General features: G+C 37.9%; 1 protein-coding gene across 5 annotated transcripts in view; it reads left to right on the top strand.

The window, feature by feature from the left end:
* Nucleotides 1-21,141, top strand: part of Dip2c (disco interacting protein 2 homolog C) — a 420,838-nt gene that overhangs the window by 109,615 nt on the left and 290,082 nt on the right. The gene's annotated exons all lie outside the window — the stretch shown is intronic.

Raw genomic sequence — 21,141 nt, forward strand, 5'->3', positions numbered from 1 at the left:
CTTGGGTATTTTGACACCATGATGTAAAACTGGCAAACACAAGGCAATGTGTACTTTAATTTGCATCTGGCATCATTCTTGGGTACCAGTAATTTTTGTTTTCTGTCATTTAATACTATAACGATTCATGCAAGGTCACTGAGAGAAGGACATCAAAATGGGGAGTGGAGTACTTTGTTTCTCTCTTTCCCTGATGGAAGCAGGGTTAACTACTTTCTTGCTAGTTATCAGATCATATATCCAAGGTGATGCATACTACCTTTTATTTTCTTTTTGGCAAGAGTGCTGTGTTCTCATTTTCCACTTTGCATTACATGGCTGAGTGTGGGTGGGAAGGGGCTGGTACCTCTTGCCATGTACCTTGCCTGGTTGCTGGATGACCCACAGAGACCCACTCTGGAGCTTTGGCCACCTCTCATCTCCATGACTTGTCCTGAACTGACAATTCACCATCTTATGGAAGAGGACACCATCTTATGTAAGCCTGGGAAGCATTTGATTCAGACTTTTTTACTTCCCCTGGATGTTTAAGCCACAATTCAGCTTTGGCAATTACAGACACAGCCTTCTGTGAATTGTACATCATTCCCTCCCACCAAAGCTCTGCACTGCTTTTAGAGGTTTAGAAATATGGCTTAACTCATCTTCAACTTAAAATGTATTATTAAAATTTAATGTTTAAATTGATGGATATATTTTATGGTATTTGTTTTTTCTTGGTTGATCTCTCCCAAGAGATGAAACATTTTAAGGGAGAAAGCATAAATGCACTCCCCATTCCTAGGGATCAAAGTGAATTCTCTGAAAGCTTTTCTATGTGCAATAAAATAATCAGGAAAGCATTATTTTAGTTAGGCTGTCAGAATGGAGTGCTTGTGACTCCTGTGCAGAATTACGCAGTCCTTGGAGGGCAGACGGTCAGTGCTAATGCTGGTTTTGCTCACTTGAGAAATGTGGAGTGTAGAGGTTGGAGATGATAGGCAGCCCTTGCCTATTCCCCATTTCATTTCCCTAGTCCTATGGTTCTGCCACTTTCTTATTCAGTGCCCAGGGTTCCTGTTAGAAGATTTGTAATGCCTCCTACTCTTCTGGTTTTGTCTTTAGCCTTTGGGTTATGGCTCTGATGGCTTGTTACCTACACTTGTGCTCTAGGCTGTATTTTTTCGGATCTATGTGAGGCAGGACCTGCTGGTGTACAGCCCTAGGAGTCTGTTATAAGCTGATTCATGTTAAAATGACACTCCCCCCCCCCCCCCAAAAAAAAAAGTTCTTGTTTTTGGCTCTGGAGCCCAAGAAACCTCAGATTCAATCCTGTAATGTTATCTTTTTTTTTCCTGAGAAACTTCGAAGTTATCAGAACTAGAACTTTGACATATGCCAGCCATTTCTGTGAAGAGCAGGTTTATTAAGCTTTAAACACTGCTTGGTATCAGCTGTTTTTATTGTTGTGATAGGACAGGAACTTGTACCTGTTTGCATAGGCACAGTAGGCAAACAGGAGTGCAAGGAACCAACCCAAAGTCCTGTGGTAGAATATAGTTATATTTCCTCAAATACTCATAGATTTTGTCATGAACTTATAGTGGGACAGTGGGATGGTGTGTTGCTGCTCCACAGTGCCTAGGCTTGGCTGGAAAGGCTGGAATACTGTGAAGGAACTTTTATTCATGGTTTGCTGCTTGGGCTGGCATGCTATGTACCTTTTCCTTGTGTGTTTCAGCTTCTATCTGTCAGAGTGGGCTTAGGATGGTGGCATTATTCCATGTAATTAGGTCAGCAAGGGGGAAGCTGTATTGCTTCAGAATGTACATGGTATCTGTTTGTACAAATCATCTCATGGATTCAGGGTGAAGAATGACCTTTAACAATTTGATGCATTGTTTTAAAGCAGATCCCAGTAGGGTGCTTAGATTCTTGTTTTATATATTTATTTGAAAATAAGGGGACCCGATAACAAGATTTAGAGTATTACAGCCCATTTCTCTCTCTCTTCTTCTCTCTGTCTCTTTCTTCCCCTCCCTCCCTCTTTCCTTCTTTCTTCCTCTTCCTCTTCTTTCTCCATTGTCTTTTTCTTTCCATCGTCGTCTTCTCTTCCTCCTCCTCCTCCTTCTCCTCCTCCTCCTCCTCCTCCTCCTTCTTCTTTTTAAACAGGGTTTCTCTGTGTAGCCTTGGCTATTTTTAAACTCGCTCTACAAGCTGGTCTTGAACTCAAGAGATCTACCTCCATCTGCCTCTTGAGTGCTGGGATTAAAGGCATATGCCACCACTGCCTGGCTTTGGAGGGCTTGAGTGTATTTCTTATTGCAGTGTTTAGAGTTGTCTAGAATTTGAAAATGGGATGGTGGGAGGGCAGGGTGCTTTGGAAAAGCATGTTATTGTTCTAGCAGCTCCCTCACAGGGTTTTAAAAGATCAGATAAATATGCTTTTTTTTTTTTTTTTTTTTTTTTGACACAGCTTTTTTAATTAGCTAAAGCCTCAGATTTTGTGAGGCTACATATCAACTTGGAGATTATTTTTTTTTGAGAAAAAAATCAAATGATTTCTGTTCATAAAGAAAACAATCTCAAGGATCAATGACCCCATGGGGCATGAGTCTATTTACTATGGAATGTAAAAGTGGTATGTTCCCATTGTTTTCTCAAGTACCTATACATGATCTCTCAGTGTTGGTATTCTTTGGTTCCTCAGAATGCCATTCCATTGATTTGCATGGGAGTTGTTTTTAATTTTTTCAAAATTATCTTGTATTAAGTATTAAGAAAGTGGCTTTGTTATTGCTGTTTCTTTTGAGGTAGGATATGTTTGTGCTGATGTTGGATACATAGGAAGCTTTTTATTGTGTGTGTGTGTCAAGCTAAAGCCAGAAAAAAGCTTGTGACTCTGGCTTTCAGGTCTGTCTGGTAACTTGGACAGCCTCCTTGCTTCTGCTATAACTTGTAGCCTTATGGAGTTTCATTAATAATAGATTGTATTAATTGGTCTCTAGTCATAGATTAGTAGTCTCATAGTAAGGCTTTGGAAGGAGAATGCAGGAAACAGTTGGGGCAAGATGGGAATTAAGGGAGATTGTGGCACAAAAGAAGCATCAAAGCAGCAAAAATATAATCAAAGCTTAAACTAAAAAAAAAATCATATACTTGACATTACATATACTAAATCCTCATGTGTGCCTGGGTAATAGGATGTATAGTAAATAAGCAGTCTGCATTTAATTCAGAAAAAGCAAATGTTTCTACTGTTTTATTTAGTCACAAAGAATATCGAATAGTGACTTGGCCAAACATGTTCAGGCACAAAGTACTTGGAGGTAAAAATTGCTTATTCTCTAAGGCAATATGCTATAGTATGCTATGAAACGTGTATCCCCAGTGTACCTATCAGTGATCCAAAAGTCATTAAGAGGATGAATGGACAGTGTTGGGAAGATACACAGTCAGTAGAGCATCAAGGCTGCTGTGAACAGTAGATGAGAAATGGTTGGGCCATTCGTGCATAAGCTGGACTACGCTGTTAAAGTATCTTGTGAAATATACATTTCAAACAGTCAGTCTGCCTTGCTGGGAGGAGTCTTTAAGAAGATTATATTTTTATTGTTCTGTAGGTGTATCTTATGGTCTCTGTTCACCTATATAATCCTGGTAGCAGAATTTTAACTAGTATTATGAAAAGAGGGAAACACTGAGTGAGACAGTGCTTGTTAGGTGAAGGCACTGGGTGAAGGTCTTATTTCTTTTTCCCCAGTAAAGCCTCATTCATGGTATCAGAACTTTCTGTTCTGCCAGATGGGAGATGGTATGGGATACAGATGTGTTCACACTGAAAAAGTCACAATGCTTTGTATTGTGCCAAAACAGAAAGGACTGCATTAATCCTCTTCAGAGTCTTGGAGGCTTGCTTGTTTTTTATATCAAAGCAGTGTAGCTAGAAAAGGATAGTCATCACTGATAGGAGGACATGAGGCTTTAAAGGGGGTGTGGGTGGAATACATGAGTACAGGAGAGATAGAAGACTCTATCTGACTGAGCAGCACTCTTCTCATAGGCAGAGTGACTTCCAAAGGCATCTTGTAGGTTTCTGATGCCGTTTGATCACACACAGAGTTTTTGTTTCTTAGATTCATGTGAGGAGTTAGATTCATTCAGGAGTTGGAATTTTTGGCTTGGATTGCAGTGTCCCCAAGCACACTAAGTGAGTTCAAGGCCTTCTAGTCAATGGTCATTGGCCTATGGAAAGCACCTGTTTGTTCTAGCCTGCCAGACAGAAATGCTTAATTTGTTCAATATCTTTACTACTTTTAGGAGAATGGTAATCTTCTCTTGTTGTTTGTACTTATTAAAGCAAGGCAGTAACAGGAGAACTTTTCAATTAAAAAGAAAAAGTCTCATTGCAACCTTTTTTTTTTTTTTTTTTAAGTGCGAAACAAACCCTACTTTGTGCCTTATTAATTCTGTCTGGAATTGTTTTTAGAACCTTGGGGGATGTGAAGGCAAGCAGAACTGTGTTGTGAATGCTATTTCTCAAATTGGGCCGTTATTAGACGTCTTAAATTGGCAATGCCTGTTACAGTAGGACTTATTTTTTTTTTTTTAAATATCCTGTAATAAAATACAACAAAAAGAAAGATTAGGGCTTCCTTTATGGTCTGAGAGATGTCAACTTGTTTTAATGGTGACGAACAAAGACAGAAGAGGAGTTGGAGCTGCATTTCAAGTTTTAGAGTATTCTGGTAAGAGTTTGTCTCTTTTAGAGCCTCAGTTTACTTGTAGATGGATGAAGATGTTGAAAGGAGACCATGAAGGTGAGATTCTAAGCCAAGTCCAGTTGGATATTAAATATTAAAAACTCGAGTTCTGTCACAGCCACAGTCCCCTAACCATCCCTGATATTTGGTAGTACTTGTCAGAGGACATCTTAGTGCTGAGGCTGTACTTAATGGTAGGACACTTGCTTAGCATTCATGAGGCCCTAGGTACAGTCCTTATTGCCAGAAAATAAATTATGTAAATAAAATAATACATATCATAAGGACTCTGCTTCATTCTGTGTTTGTAAAGAAAAATTTTTCTAAAATTCTATTACTTGAAGCAGGACTTAAAGATACTAAGTTTTGGAAAAATTTTTAAAAATTTATTTAACCCCCTCCCCCAAGATGTGTGTGTGTGTGTGTGTGTGTGTGTGTGTGTGTGTGTGTGTTCTTGTTAGTATGGGTGTATGCATGTTTATGCAGCTGTGTGGAGGCCCAAGGCAATGTTCAGTGCCATTCTTCATCATTTTCCACCTTTATTTTTTGAGATAGGCTCTTTCATTAACCCTGAAGTTCATTGAATGTACTATTGGCTGGACAGAGATTCAGGGATCCATCTATCTCTAACCATCCATTCCAATTACAGGCTTATTATACCAGACCAGGCTTTTTAAAAAATTTTATTTTTATTAATTATAATCTGCTCTGTAGCTCCCTCCCTTCTCCCCAATCCCACCCTCTTTCCCCCTTCTCCACCCATGCCTCTCCCCCAGTCCACTGATAGGGGAGGTCTTCCTCCCCTTCCTTCTGATCCTAGCCTATCAGGTCTCATCAGGAGTCACTACATTGTCTTCCTCTGTGTCCTGGTAAGGCTGCTCCCCGCTCAGGGGGAGGTGAGCAGGCCAATCAGTTCATGTCAGAGACAGTCCCTGTCCCCATTACTATGGAACCCACTTGGACACTGAACTGCCATGGGCTATATCTGTGCAGGGGTTCTAGGTTATATCCATGAATGGTCCTTGGTTGGAGTATCAGTCTCAGAAAAGACACCTGTGCCCAGATATTTTGGTTCTGTTGCTCTCCTTGTGGAGCTTCTGTCCTCTCCAGGTCTTACTATCTCCCCCTTCTTTCATAAGATTCCCTGCATTCTGCTCAAAGTTGGCCATAAGTCTCAGCATCTCCTTTGATACCCTGCAGGGTATCAAAGGCCCCTGCAGGGCCTTTCAGAGGCCCTCTGTGGTAGGCTCCTGTCCTGTTCCCTGTTTTCTCCTTCTTCTTATGTCCATCCTCCAATGGAATATTACTCAGCAATAAAAAAACAAGAGAAATCATGAAATTTGCAGGTAAATGGTGGGAACTGGAAAAGATCATCCTGAGTGTGGTATCCCAGAAGCAGAAAGACACACAGGGTATATACTCACTCATAAGTGAATATTAGACATATAATATAGGATAAACATACTAAAATCTGTATACCTAAAGAAATTAATCAAGAAGGAGGACTCTGGCTAAGATGCTCAATCCCCAGACCAGGCTTTTTATGAGGCTTCTAGGGATATAGACTAAGGCCTTCATGCTTACATGGCAAGCCCCACCAGCCATCTACCTATCCCAAGACTGGACAAACTCTTAATTCATTTTCCAGTGTTTTTATCTATTTTCAAAAGTTATTTTTCTGGTATCTTTGCCTCATTAGATGAGAATGTTAAATCTAGCAAACTGATTTTATTCATAGATAAACTATTTTTTTTTCTGAATTATTTATGTTTTCAGCTTCCAACATCTCATCAAAATAAACATTCTCCCAAAGAATGACTTTACTGCATAAGTTATTCATGTAGAAACTTGAAGGTTAAATCTGACCAGCTTTTTGGATTTCTAGTACAATCTTTCATTGCCCTTTTGTAGTCACATTTGAACCTATGTAACCTATACTCATTCTTCTCTTTGAGATGAGTCTCATGTAGCCGAGGCTGGCCTTGGAGAATGAACTAAATAGCCAAGGATGACCTTGAACTTATAATCATCCTGCTTTCAATTCAGTGCTGCAATGATAGATATGCCCCACTACAATGTTTTTATGTGGAGCTGGAGATCAAATCCAGGGATTTGTGTTCACTCCTAGCACCTGAGTTATATTCTCAGCTGTGTTCACTTTTGAAGAAAATCAGTTTTGTTACCTGAGGATTTCAGAGTGTTTTAGGATCATGTAGTGAAATGGAAAGGGACTTCAGTGTGGCTCTTGAAAGGATGTCTATTTTTCATGTCTTAATGACTCAGGGATTCATAGACCAGTGTTTGTGAATCCTACAGAAGTAGAGAGGGAAGGGAAATTGGGACAAACCTGTCCTAATGGTAGGGGTCAGGGAAAAGAAATTTGGACCTTGAGTTCTGGGGACATGGACATTGTGGTAGGCAATTTGCATCAAGAATGACACCAGCCATGGTCTCTATGGAGATCAGGAGTCATGAAGGCAGCTTGCAGGAGAGAAAAAGTAAGGTCGATAAACTGGCCTACTTTTCTTTCTGGAGAAGGCTAGAATCTGGATCATGAAAGATGAACATGAATACATGAATATTAGCAGATGAGGCAGGTTACTCACCATGATTTTATCTGCAGATAGGTCTTTGTTTCTAGTTTCTAAGACAAATGCTCTTTTTTTTTTTTTTTTTTTTTTCTTTTTCTGCAATCTGGAATATGGATAAAAGAAAAAAAATGCAAGTAAGGCATCATGTCCACTAATGACTCTGGGTTGCATAGAGTAGTAAGTACAGCTCATGAATATTTAAGTAGATTTTCTAGGGTTAAAGAGCACTGATACTGAGAGTGAATTTTCCGTTAATTATGGTACAGAATCAATTCAATGATCAGTTAGGGTAAGTTCAGGATTGTGTTATGGTTGTGGGAAGATAAGCTGCTGCAACCCCTTGACCCTGTTTTTAGAGTCTTTCATTTGTAAACATTCCTTGACATCTGGTCACCTTGTTATGCTTACTAGTTTCTTATGCATGACTTCCAGTAGACACATAAGATAAATTTAACTAGGTATAATATTTTTTAGAAAGGGAAAAGTAGGAAACGCTTACCATAAATTTGAGCGAAATAATTGTACATAAGCATTCTAAGGGTCAAAAAGGGTAAAGCATATTTTCATAGTGATTACCTCTTGTGAATGCTGGGTACCAGCAAGACACAAATGTTGCCTCTGACTTACACATTTAAATTTAAGATGCAGAAACAAATGCAATGAAACTATAACCTGTTAGGCTACTTGGTAAAACTTTTTTGAGATACCAGCTTTGCCTTATGTACTGTTTACAACTTCATTTTACGCAAGTAATTTAAAAAGTGGTGTGATGGCACATGCTTTTAATCCCAGCATAACACAGAAACAGAAGGGATATCTGAGTCTGAGACCAGCCTAGTCTACATAGTTAGCTCCAAGCAAGCTAGAGCTACATAGTGATATCCGTTCCAAAACAACCTTCTCCCTCACCCCCAAAAAAGTGGTGCATACCTAGGGAATTCCTTCCTTCCTTCCTTCCTTCCTTCCTTCCTTCCTTCCTTCCTTCCTTCCTTCCTTCCTTCCTTCCTCCCTCCCTCCCTTCCTCCCTCTTTTGAGAACACCTCTCAGTCTATAGTTAATAGCTCAGCCTTTAAAGACTAAGCTCACAACCAAAATACAACCGACTGGCTCTCTATGTATTTTTGGCTGTCTTAGGACATGTGTGTGCTACCATGTCCATCTTGAAACAATTTTTTTTTTTTTTTGCTCTGAACTTAAAAAAACTTAGAAATAATAAGTACTTTTTTAACTCTTCTGCTTCAAGACTATTTGCAAACTATAAAATCCAAATGAACAGTATTCAAAGAGGGTCTTGTGAGTTGTGATCCAATGTAAAGATAATAATGGAAGCATAGATACGTCGGTTGTTTGATAGTAAGAATTTCATTGGGAAGGTAAATGGAGTTTAAGTTCTGCTTCATGAATTGTCAGCTCTTGACCCTGGCATTTTCCTGTGTGAACTTACCTCCATGTCAAAGGGCTGAAATGCAGTTTAGTGACTGAAATGCTATGTGTGTTCAATTCAGTGTCCTTGTTCCTATTGTAGGTAGCATAGCATGGAATTGATAAGTGAGCCTTAAAAGATATGATATGAGGGTCATTTAATTTTATTTGAAAGTTGAATTCATTTGGCAGGTTATTGGCAGACATGAATGCTACAACAGGCATGTGATTGATTGATTATAGAGTGAGCTGAAGACAAGAAGATACATTGCTCAGTGAGTTACTGATTTTCACTACAGGTCAAATGCCAGGGCTTTGTTGATATCTTGCATTCAAAGTGGATAGGAAAGTTTCCCTTAACCCCAGCAATGTCAAATTGTCTCTATTTCTTTTTGGTAGAAGATGTTTTATGGTAATGAAAGGGGCACATATCCATAGATCTCACACCAGTTACTGCTTTCTTCTCTAGGAGTAGATGGTACTTCATCCTGCAAAAGGGACTTAGAATGATTGGGGAGGAAATGCTGAGTTACCAACTTAGTGGTAGTCTCTAAATACATTTATTTTTCTAGTTTCAAAAAATCAACTACCCTGCCCCTACTCCCATGGTCTTGAAAGGGAAAGCCAAACTTGACACTGCTTGTTTCACCAAAAGGAAAGCTGGTCAGGTTACAGGCTTGGAAATTATTTGGAACCTGCCATATGAAGGTAGAGATGTTCCTGATCACTCAAAACATTTCTAAATGGCACTTTTATAGATGATCATAACTGTTCTTTTGCTTTATGACAATGTCCATTGATTAGGGTAGGATTCCTATCTTCTTTGTCTGAAGAGTTGGTTTTGATTGATACCTACATGGGTGTGTAGTTGACAGGAAAATCTGAAAGGTGAAACACCAATGATAACCACTCTGGTTGGTGGCAACACCTCTTCAGAGAGTTTAGGAACATCTTATTTCTAGGTTAGCATTTACTGAAATGCTAGCATTAGCCAACTCCGGTCTGGTACCCTGGACTTCATCCCAAAGCTTCTTCACATTGCTTGTCTGCTCAATGCTATGCTCTTCTTGTGTCAGACTAGGAAAAACCAACCCTGAAAGCTCGGCTTTACAGAAGCTCAGCTATCTGGACTTGAGTGTTGGCCCTGAAGATGTGTGTGTTTGTGTTCTCTCTCTCTTTTCCTCCCCTCTCTGTTTACCCCCTCCCCCCATTACCATGATGTTTTGCAAACTTAGAATATTGTTCAGGTAGTGGTTTGTTTTTTGTTTTGTTTTGTTTTGTTTTGTTTTTTTACATTGTGGTGAGTTCCTTTTACCAAGGGGCTGAAACCTATAAACTAGTCAAAGACTACCCAACAAAGCAGTGGGCCAGTTAGGACTCATCTTTGTTTCTTTTACAATCTGCAGTACGCTTTGAGCCACACTCCTGCTTAACTTTCTATGAAGTTGTGTCTATAATAAAATCTGGGTATTTAAAATTCACTAAGTGAATTTGCCACTTAAGGGGCTGTCAGTGTAAATTTTCTCCTCTTCTTCCTCCCCTCCTCCTCCTCTTCCTCCTCTTCCACCTTCTTATTTTTAAAGTATCATTATGTGAAATAAATTGCCTTTTATCTCTTCTGTAAGTATGGAATAATCCCTTGGCAGTAAGTTATTCATGTAATATTTTTTGTTGTTGTTATCCCCTAGTAGATACAGTGAAAATAATTCTGCTGCTAATAATGAAGCCCTCTTTATTTTACTTGGAGTACATGCTTGTAAATTGACACCACAACCCCGGCTGTTGAAACTAGATTCCTTATTTAACCTTAACATGAGTGATCAGAGAGAACATTAATTAATGCATGTGATTACAATCATGGCACATCTATACTTTTCTAAGTGAGAGTTATTTTTTAACTTGTTTTAATATGAATGAGAGTAGTTAGCTTTTCCAAAGTCAGATGAGTCACTGGGAAGAAGATGGTATTTGAAAGGCTAAGCTGAGCACAGCCATAGAGATTTCTTTGATTTAAAAGGGAAGGTGTTGAGGTGATGAAGATGGGTGGAGTGTAAGCAAAAGGGCCTGAGTCATGAAAGACAAGATAAAGTTCCCTCCCCTCCTTTCAACTCTGTCATTGTGTATGTTGCATAAATACATAAAAATGTAATTGAAAGTATGTATTAGGGTTTTCTTGAAGAAGGAGAAGACTGGTAGAATGAGAGTATACAAGTATCATATGTGACCAATATTAAAAAACATCTTGCCACCTGGAAAAAGAATCCTCAGTTTTACTTAAGGGAAGCTTATGGTTTGAATTGCTACACTCAGTTGGTCCTGATAGGTGGGTGCAGCAATTACATAGAATCCTACAGTCATTCTAAGCACATTTAGTTGCTGATTCTCCGTCACCCTTCACTTCCTTTTTTGTATGTGTATATTAAAAATGGTGTATCACAGTCTACTGCTCTCTTCCTTTTAAAAAACAAGGCTGCATTTACCAGCCCAAGGAAGAATTTCAGTTACTGCTGATTGTTGATAAATTGGAAATGTCTATGACACATGAGAACTGTAATTTTTTCATAAGAGCAATTACAAAGGATTTTGGTGATTGTTTTATATGAATTTCAAAATTGTACTCAACTCTAAGTGATTTTATGAATTTGAAACAAGTAGTTGCAACATTCTCCTAGATGGTTTGTTTGTGTTTAGATAAAGTATATAGAACAAATTTCATTATTGGATGAAGAACGTTTCTTTACTTGCATGCTTATTCTATTATCCTCTAAGTCACATCCAGAAAAATGGTAGTAATAGCAAATTATGAATGTCCATTATCAAATAAGTTCTTCCTGGGTTCTTCTATCCATAGAATCCATCCATAGTCTGGTGAACAGAAAGAACTAATATATGATAGGCTTGCATGAACTTCATTCACTTCTATGTCAAATACAGAGTTAAGTCACATGCAATGGTCAGAATGTGTTTCTCCATTTATATTGGGTCTAAGATCTGTTGGGATAAGGTTAAGAGGTAGATACTTCTGGGAAATGCACATGCCATGTGCAGGCATAATTAAGAGGTGCCGTCTTAGAAAGCAGAGAGCAGTCCTCACTGGACTCTTGACATGACATGGCTGGCAAGTTGGTAAGATGCTCCCTAAACTCCAGAGATGTGGGAAGTAAATTATGGTGACTTATATTATCAGTTACTTATATTATCAGTTATAAGACATTTTGTTACAGTATCCAAATGAGGATATAGGATTGATTTTATAATAGCTATATTTGCAGAAATAAACCATGGGATACTTAAAAGGTAGTTAAAAGGTATATGTAAGTTTGATTGAAAATTTAGATATGTACCATACTCTGATCTTTAAGAGCCTGACTGAAAACCTGAGTCGTATAGTTTATCTATTTATTAATAAGAACTTAAGGCTAATATTGAAGCAGATATTTTTAAAAAGTAAATGATAGATCTTAAAAGACAACATGTTGATTTCCCATTAAGAAGACAAAAATAAATGTTAGCTGTTCTTTCCTGTCAGGATACCGTGCCAAGGTGACTAATGAATTTTATTTCCTGATTCTGTTTACAGGTTGGTGTCAGGTTACTTTAGTTTGTCATCTGAGTTTACCACTGTCATTATTTGAAATAGGGTCTTAAAAGCACATTAAATCTCATTTTGTTTATGTATGTATACAATAGGAGATACTTTTAAAAAATGGTATGAAATTTCCTCTTGGCTATTGAGTCTTAGAAAGTAGTGGGTTTGATTTTACTAAAATCATTCTCAAGAATTGTCCAGTATCTTCATATAAAGGAACTAACTTGTTAGCTCAAATTACACATACTTGTGTGTAAATGACAAAAGGCTTTATTGCTAAGAACAAGCTTTTTTTTTTTTTTTTTTTTTTTTTAATGTGGATAAAGAATTTTAACTTAGAATCCAGTTAGTCAGATATATCATACATTGATTTACTTTGAGAATGGCATCAAGTTATGTGGTGATGTATACTGTCATACCAACATTTGGGAGGCTGAGGCAGGTGATTGTGAGTTTAAGGCCAGCTAGGAGATGTTTTGGTAAAACTTGAGTTGTTATCTTGAGTCCTTAGAGTTAGACTGCTCAAATGCAGCATTGCTGTGGAAGGATATAAATGCTGTTTCTGAAATAAAATAATTTTATCTTTAGCATTTCAGTTGTCAGTGCTGAGGTATTGAAAACTTCCCAGTTGTTCTTACTGAATTAGCATAGCATAGTCTCCCTATACATGTGCCTCAAAGGTCTATGAAGCACTAAATCACTTAAAAATAAAAGTGTAGGAGCATCTACCATGCAGTTGTCTTCTGTAGTCTAAACTTAAGTCATTGAATCATGTTTTATTAATATAAAAAAATTCCCTGTCCATCAACTTTGTTTTGTTCCTAAAATCTAGAGCAGAAAGACTTCACTGTAGGAAAATTCTTGGTTGCTATAAGTTGAAATGATTGGTTATACACTTTCTTTTATATCAGCTATGTAATTTTCACTTTTATGGTGATTGTCTATACTCAGTAACAGAAATAAATCCATCAGGTTCTTGTTTATCAGTGCAGTTAAAGGGCTTCACAGCACTTTTCTTATAAAATTAAAGTAGTCCCTTTCATTTATAGAATATTTTGCTACCTGAAAACATTTTTTATCACTGCCTTATCCAGCATTTGGTCTTCTTTTTTATTTGTAAAAAATTCAAGAATGTGGTACATCTTGACTGTTCAAGTGCTTTTTATTTTCTGAGACAGTTTGAGTTTTGATATATTCATTTAGTTTAATACTAAACTAAAGGTTTTTAGAAAAAGGTTTTTAGAAGCAGTGGTGTTCCTCTAGAAGTGGCTTCTCACAGCTTGACCCTGCTAGAGCTTGAAGGAGCTGTTTCTGGTCATGGGGAGCCAGCCTCCCACCTAGATGCACTTAAACCCGTCTGTGGAACTTATGAATCATTATAAAGGAAAATATACATGTATGACAGTCAGTTGAGTAATGGTTATACTGAAGATTTCTCTCATCATTTGTCTTAGGGATTGCTAGAAAAACTTATTCTTGGCAGTGTGTATAATTCATTGCATTACAAGGTTTGGTCTTCACTGTTTTTAAGTAATGTGTGTTGTATCCATTTAAGTTTACATTCTAAAATAGGTTACTTGTGAAGTGGCAAAGAGTGGAAACTTTTTTTTTCCTTCTGTCAGTAAGGCCTGAGAAGCTGGCCATTTTTATTTTGCAGCAGATGTGTTAAGCTCACTGGTTTAAGAGAGGCTGGCTTAAAGTGAAAAGCTTTGGGGGAGGTGAAAGGAAACAGTACTGATAATTTCTCATTTAACAACAAGCACCAGATGCCCTTGACATGTATAAATCTGTTATACTATGGAAGAGGTGCATGCTGTCCTTGTCATTTGTTATGTCAGATTGGAAAGAAAAGCGCTGTTGGTTTTAGAATTTTCCTGTTTTTATATTTATCTTCATCTAGTTAGGTGGTTTCTCTATGGAAATGTTAGGAATTCATAACATCTATATTCACCCACAGGGTGATTGGGTAGTTTCAGATTCACGAATTAGTGAGAAAACTTATGTCTGATGCTCATCCTGTGTGTAAAGCTCCAACATTGTGCACTCTACCGTTATACAGTTTTGATACATCTTATGTTGTAAGATTAGTAACCGCTTTCCTGCCCAAGTAAAAATTCAGCAAGGAATTATAAGTTTTTATACGATGCAGTAAATAACTGAAATGAGCAAGAAAACATCCAAACGTGCCTGCTCAGTTTTTCTTTGAAACAAAATGTATTGATCTGAATTTAATAGTGAGCTTGACTGCTTGTTGGATGGATGCAAGGCAGTGTTCTGGTGTTGGGTAGTGTATGTGTGTGTATGTGTGTGTATGTTTGTCTACATAATTCTCTGTTCTATGGAGTTGATGGTACAGATCAGGAAATAGAAACACCAGGAAGGTGCACATTAAAAGTATAAACTATGCTGTGTACTTAGGAATAGAACCTCTTCCAGTAACATTAGGCTTTTGCCTGAAGTATTGTTAAAGCCAGGCATTGCAACATGAAATTTCAGTAAGTAGAAGCAGACATGCTGTCAGTCTATGGGAAGCCAGTGAATGAAGAGGTGATGGTGGTAGGGATGTAGACTTCTTTTGGGAGTGGCAGGAGTTGAGGTGGGTCCTGAGGATCATGGTCAGTGTGGATGAATATGAGAGGACATTATGATTGAGAATTGGAGGGAATAATAGTGTAGTCATCACTGATGAGGCTATGGGGTCAGAGTTCCTTGTAGGGCTTATTTATGGTTTGTGGGCTGTGCACTCTAAAACTTAGTGTCTTTATCTATAAAAAAGGTATAACATACTCCTTGCGATATCATGAAGATTAAATAGGATGATATTTACAAAGAATATCTCTCTCTGCTTGGTACACAGTGATCTTAGTTAATAAATAGTAAATAATGGTGGTAGGAACAGATTGATCTGAATGGTACCCTCCTGTATTGCCCAAAGCAGCAGAGTGGATTCCTTTGTCCTGCAGCAAGAGTAGTCAGCAGGACTCCAAGAAAAGTTGATACTGAGAGGTGATTAACATGATGAAGTATTTTTCAGGTCAACACTAGTACAAAAGTAAAAAGACAGAGGAAATATAAAACAGATCTGGTCATCAAAAACATGTCTAAATTTTTGCTGTCAAAACCCTTTTGATTTAGAAAGGGCAGAAGCCAATTGCTCTAAAATTTTAAGTCTGGAAAAATGATGCTGGAGTACAATAGTTGAGCAGGCCAAAGTCACCTTGTTACTATTCCCCTCTCCTGCTCTCCCTTCCCAGTTAAGAACCTGAACTATGTTCTCACAAGGGATTTCTTATTCTTACTCCTTTGAGTTCTTTCAAGAACAAAACACCGAAAGGCTACTCCTTTCTCTCTCCTTCTCTTTGAACTGTAGAAGTTATTTAAGGTGAGTATATTGGATGACTGCTCTACCATCTACCAGTCTCCTGGTCTTATTCCTTTGTGTGTGTGTGTGGTGCTTTTCTCTTCTGGAAAGCAAGTGAGTTCTGCTGTGTGGTGTCCAAAACACAAACATCCTGTTTTCAATGGCCAGGCTAAAGGGGTTGTGACATTTCAGATTAGTAACATTGTTATTTAAAGAGAACTATGGGATTCCCCCCATCTTCACACAGAAATATCACAAATATTTGCATCTTCATGACATCATGAATATTGTTATAGTCAGCAATGTTTGCAAGTTCAGTGTCCACAGCACTGGAAATAGACCACCACGGGCACCCTTATAATAGTGGGAAAATAAAGGACCAGAGCCACACAACCTTCATGGATATTGATGTTTAAGAATTGTAAACAAAGTAAAAAACAATTTGCCAGAAATTGAGTATGTAGGAAGTGTGTTTTAACTGGAGAATCAGCATTGCTGCTATTTATCTTTGGGGTTTCCTTCTTTTGTGGAAAATGCATTTATTATCAGGAGGTATCTTTCCCTTCTCTCATTCATATTTCCCTGGCTAGGATGAAGGGAGTAGAGTTGAAGCAGGTTGCTCTCCGTGCATCTGAGGTTGGAGACTGAATATAAACATTTATAATAAATTTTTAGGTGATGCTAATCTAGACTATATGCAGCCCAGTATGTGTGTGTATGTGAGAACATTTAGCCTTTTTCCATTAACTTAAAATTTCTCTTCGTATGAAAAGATTTAATTCTTCACAAATGGATATTTCAGCTACTGAAGCATCTAATCTTATTTGAGGCTTGGTTCTGAGGTGGGATATAACTTTGGCAAGAGCTAGCAAAAGTCTTTACCTGGGACCTTCTTCTTTCCTGTCTAGACTGCACTGAGCCTAGGTTGCCTGCTAAGTGGGTGTGGCTTTTGATACAGAATGAGGAAGTATAGGATTCACTTGTATTGTTCACACTTGGGGTGCTTCAGAAACTGGTGAGATACTGAGAGACTCTTAGCCAGCAATGCCATGAAGAAAAGCAGGTTCTCAGTGTGCAGGCAGCCTGTGGAGTTGCACAGCTGGAAAAGGGCAGGAGATGGTACCAGCATCCAGACGCCTCCACTCCAGCACAGTTGCTTGCTTTCTGAATGTATAAGCTTTGAAAGCTTCAAAGTCTAAATGAACTGTAAAAATAGCAACTATGTTGGAGCCTAGCAGGACTTATTTTGAGTGTGCTGCTTAAAAGAAAAAGGTACCTCTGTAACAGTAAAGTGTTGACTTCCTGCTGGCTAATAGTTCATCTTCATAGGATACACAGTAGTACAGCTCTGCAAAGAAAGATGTATGTGTTTACACTGAGTTAAGTCAATGAGAAACTGGATTTGTAAGATTCATGATTAGGCTTTGACTACAAAGGAGTAGTCATTAGAATTTTAAAATTAGTAAAAAATTTATTACAGCTCTTCACAACAGCTAAAACAAGACACGTTTGTTTTGAACTAAGAATTTTGATGTAAGAAAGTCTTACAAGCAAGTGTTAGTTTTAAAGTTTTATTATTTAGAATGTCTTTCAATTTAGAAATAGGCATTGGATATGGTTTGAAGTCTGTCCTGTTAACCATCAGCTTGCAAAGGCATCAGGATGTTAGCCTTCCTAGGCAGAAACCCAGGTCAGTGTGCTAACTTGAGGCTGCAATCTTACAAGGATATGTATCTGAAACAGGTCATCCATAGGGCTCCTTCTGCTAGGAAGGAGCCATTAGTGGAAATGTAGAATGTAGCAGCCTTCTTCATTCAGATTTGGTATTTTTATTATGCTATTAACGTATTAAGTGCTTGTAAGCAGTATGACAACTTGAAGAACATGCAGTTCCCATGTTTAGATTTTCCTTGCTATTGTTTGGTCCATTTAAATTACACTGTTAATAAGCATGCTTCCTTTCTACGGATGGGTACTGCTCCTTCAGTCAGAAATCACACTAGTGCACTCGATGAGAAACTGATTAAAAACTAAAACTTACAGGTGGCAAATGTACAAAGCACAATTGCATCTTACTACTTGAGCACATGCAAACTCTGGTTTTAAATACTAGGCATAGTTGGGTTAGTAGTCTGTGGAAAATGTATTCTTTTCAAATTGGAAAAACATAGTTCTTATATACAGTGTTTTAAAAATAGAATCAAAATGGAAAAGAAATCTACTGGGCTAGTTAAAATTTTATTTCATGATAATGTGTATTTTTTGACTGAATACTGACTTTGCCTTCTCTTCTCTCTCCTGACTGTTACACTGTTTTGGAACTCGTCCTGCATTACAATTTTAGAAGTGACTTGTTTCCTCTATGGAATTGTATTGAAATCATCTTCTTTTGGGGGATGGAATACTGGCCTCAGAAATGCTAGGATAGTGCCCTGCTCTATAACTGAGCTGTCTAGACCCTCAGCCCAGGAGAGTACTCTTTATGATCATATGAACCCAGTGCAATTGCATACCTGTAATTCTAGCACTTGGAAGGCTGAGGCAGAGGATTTTGAGTTTGAGACTAACCTGATTACATAGTAAGGGTCTGTCTCCAGAAAAACAAACAAAATAATGTAAATTTCTTCACCTATTTGTGGCTACTTCATGGCCCTGTACTGCCTGGGTGTCACTAGGCTTATGAGTGGCATAAAACCCAAGGTGCCTGCTTTATATTTCTGTCTAGGTTTCATTAGAGATGCTGAGCACATATGGATGTAGCCTTAGTAGATATTTTGTTGGGTTCTTAACATTCCAAGTCAAGTACCATTGTAACTTTTTATTTTTGCCAGCTCAAGGGGATTGAATCCTCAGCTTTTTTTTTGTCTGTAGTTTTATTTTTAAGGCAATATCTCACTAAGTTGCCAGGCTGACCCCACCTCAAGATAGACCTTTAAGTTTCAATCCTCCTGCCTTAACTTTCTGAGTAGCTGGGACTATAAACTTTTCCTATCAAGCCAAGCATAGCCTTATTGTAAAGATGAGAAAACTGAGTTAAATGGGATACTTGCAAAAGACAATGAAGTGGCAGATCTGAGACGTGAATGTGAGTATAATGGCTTTTGAGTAGAAGCCAATCAAAGACTTGCTATATTCCAACTTCTAGAGGTCAAGGTGGAGTAACAGGTATGACTTAACTTGTGTCTAAAACAACGGGAAATACTGGGAAGATTGATAGGATGATAAAGATTAAGAATGTGGACATAAGTTAGTATGAATTGTTTTGAGCCAAAAGAGGAGAAACAAATATTTTTAAAAAAATATCTGCAAGTAAAATTAACTTCATTGACTGTTGTTGTGGTTTTTCCTCCCAGCTCTAGACTCAAAATATATTTACGAATACCTAGGCCATATAGCTAGGCCCTTCTATGATTAGCCCATAACTTAAAAATAACCCATTTATACTAATCTATAGTCTTCCACGTGGCTGCTTACCTGTGCTCAAGTACAATGTGTCTGTCCTCCTCACATCTTCCTGGCTGAATCTCCTGTGCCCAGTTCTATCCTAGAATCCTTTCTGCCTGCCGGATGTCCCACCTTCTAGCTACCTTTCCTATAGAACACAGTTTTTTTAATTGACAGGCAGTGTATCCATACAACACACAAGATATTCTCTCTACAATTGACTTCGAATGCTTCATATTAACAGGCTTTGAGGATTTATTCTGTGAAATCTTTGCTTTTGTGTTTATTTGTTGGTTTGCACATGTGTTAATAGATTTTCCTTCAGGTTATGACAAATTAGTTTTAAACTTGGTAAGTGCTATCCCTCACAAAGTTGGTCCACTCATTTATAAAGCCAAATTAGATTGATACCTTAAAGAAACAGTCCTAGTATGTTGGATTTTGTCAACTCATTATGAATCAACGATACAAACTAGTATGCTTGTTTCTTAATTGACTACTGATACAACCCAGGATTCTGAATTGCTCTAGCATTTGTTCTCAGTAGAAGGCTAATGATTTTTAAAACAGTTGTTTCTTTGGGATTGGAAAGATGTCTCTGTGGGTGACAGCATTTGGCTGAACAAGCAAGAGGACTTGAATTCACACTCCCAGCATTCAAGTAAAAAGCCAGGTGACATTGTGCATGTAAGAATGTTGAGCAGGGAAAAAAAAAGTTGAGCAGGCAGGTAGTGATGGAGACTAGAGGATCATTGGAACTTGCTGTAGCTAACTTCAGGTTCAGTGAGAGATTCTACCTCAAAGAAATGAGATTGTTAAAGAGAAGGATAAAACAAGGTACCCCACATCCTCCTCGGCCTTCTGCACACGTTTGTGGGCATGTGTACCTTTGCATACACATACAGTATGCATACATAGACCACACACCACCTACTTCTCCACTTCCTCCTCCTCTTCCTCCTCTTTCGTTGTCTTCTTTTTATGGCATGTATCTTCTGGCTGCACTAGTTATGTAGCTGACTTAACATCACCTAATGGCTTTTCTTGTTAATGAATGAATCTCAAATTTTGGCAGCAGTCTGATTTATATGACTGTGTGTGTGTGTGGGTGTATGGGTTCTTGTAATGCAATAAAATGCATTATGGTTTCTACTTTCATGACATGCTTTCTGACATGTTGAATAGTATAATCTTTATATACGGGGCTCACATACATTGCATGTATAAGTTCCTACCTCATTTCACAGTCAACATATAAAGATTTGTCCTCTGAATTGGTAACTAGTCTTTTTTTTTTTTTTTCCCTGTACTTAAAAGTGGTAGTGGTATATTTGAGTATCACCTTTTAAAAATATGCTGCAATAAAAATCTTTGGTAAGACAACTTGTTTGCTACTGAAATAGTGTTCACCTATAACTGTACTGCTGTGTCTTGTTGTAGGACAAAAAATGGTATAGAGCTTTGAGAGTTTAAGTTACTCAGTACCTGTCTTTGCAAAGGAAAAGCAGGTACAGAGACCAGGTACAGAGAAGTGAAAATGAAGCTCTATGCTACAAAATTTTATGTTCATTCACGTTTGCATCTCAGTCATGTTCAAATAGTCTGTCATACTCTTTCCATTCTTAGCTTATGGGTTGTACAAAAATAGGCACACTGGCTAATAGGCTATAGTTAGTTTGACCATTAAATTAATTTTGATATACTCAACTTTAACCAGACATGTGCTCTCATTTTCTGTTGGGAACCTTACCCAGTTTGGAAAATTCTATTAATGGCGGATGGAGAAATGAATCACAATTGTTCTTGATAGGGGCTCCCTGGCCCCCTCCAGAGAAGTTATACCATTGTCATCATTATTAAGGAATAAGTAATAAAGGAGTTACTGCTTAACGTCTTTATGAACTGTTTATCAGTGAATGGCCAAAACAAACAACCATATAAACAAGTCCAGCAGACCTTATAAATACTATTGCTACAAGTGCTTTAAGAATA

This window comes from Psammomys obesus, unplaced genomic scaffold (assembly GCF_907164565.1).
Source record: "Psammomys obesus unplaced genomic scaffold, mPsaObe1.curated_primary_1811, whole genome shotgun sequence".
Classification (NCBI taxonomy): Eukaryota; Metazoa; Chordata; class Mammalia; order Rodentia; family Muridae; genus Psammomys; species Psammomys obesus.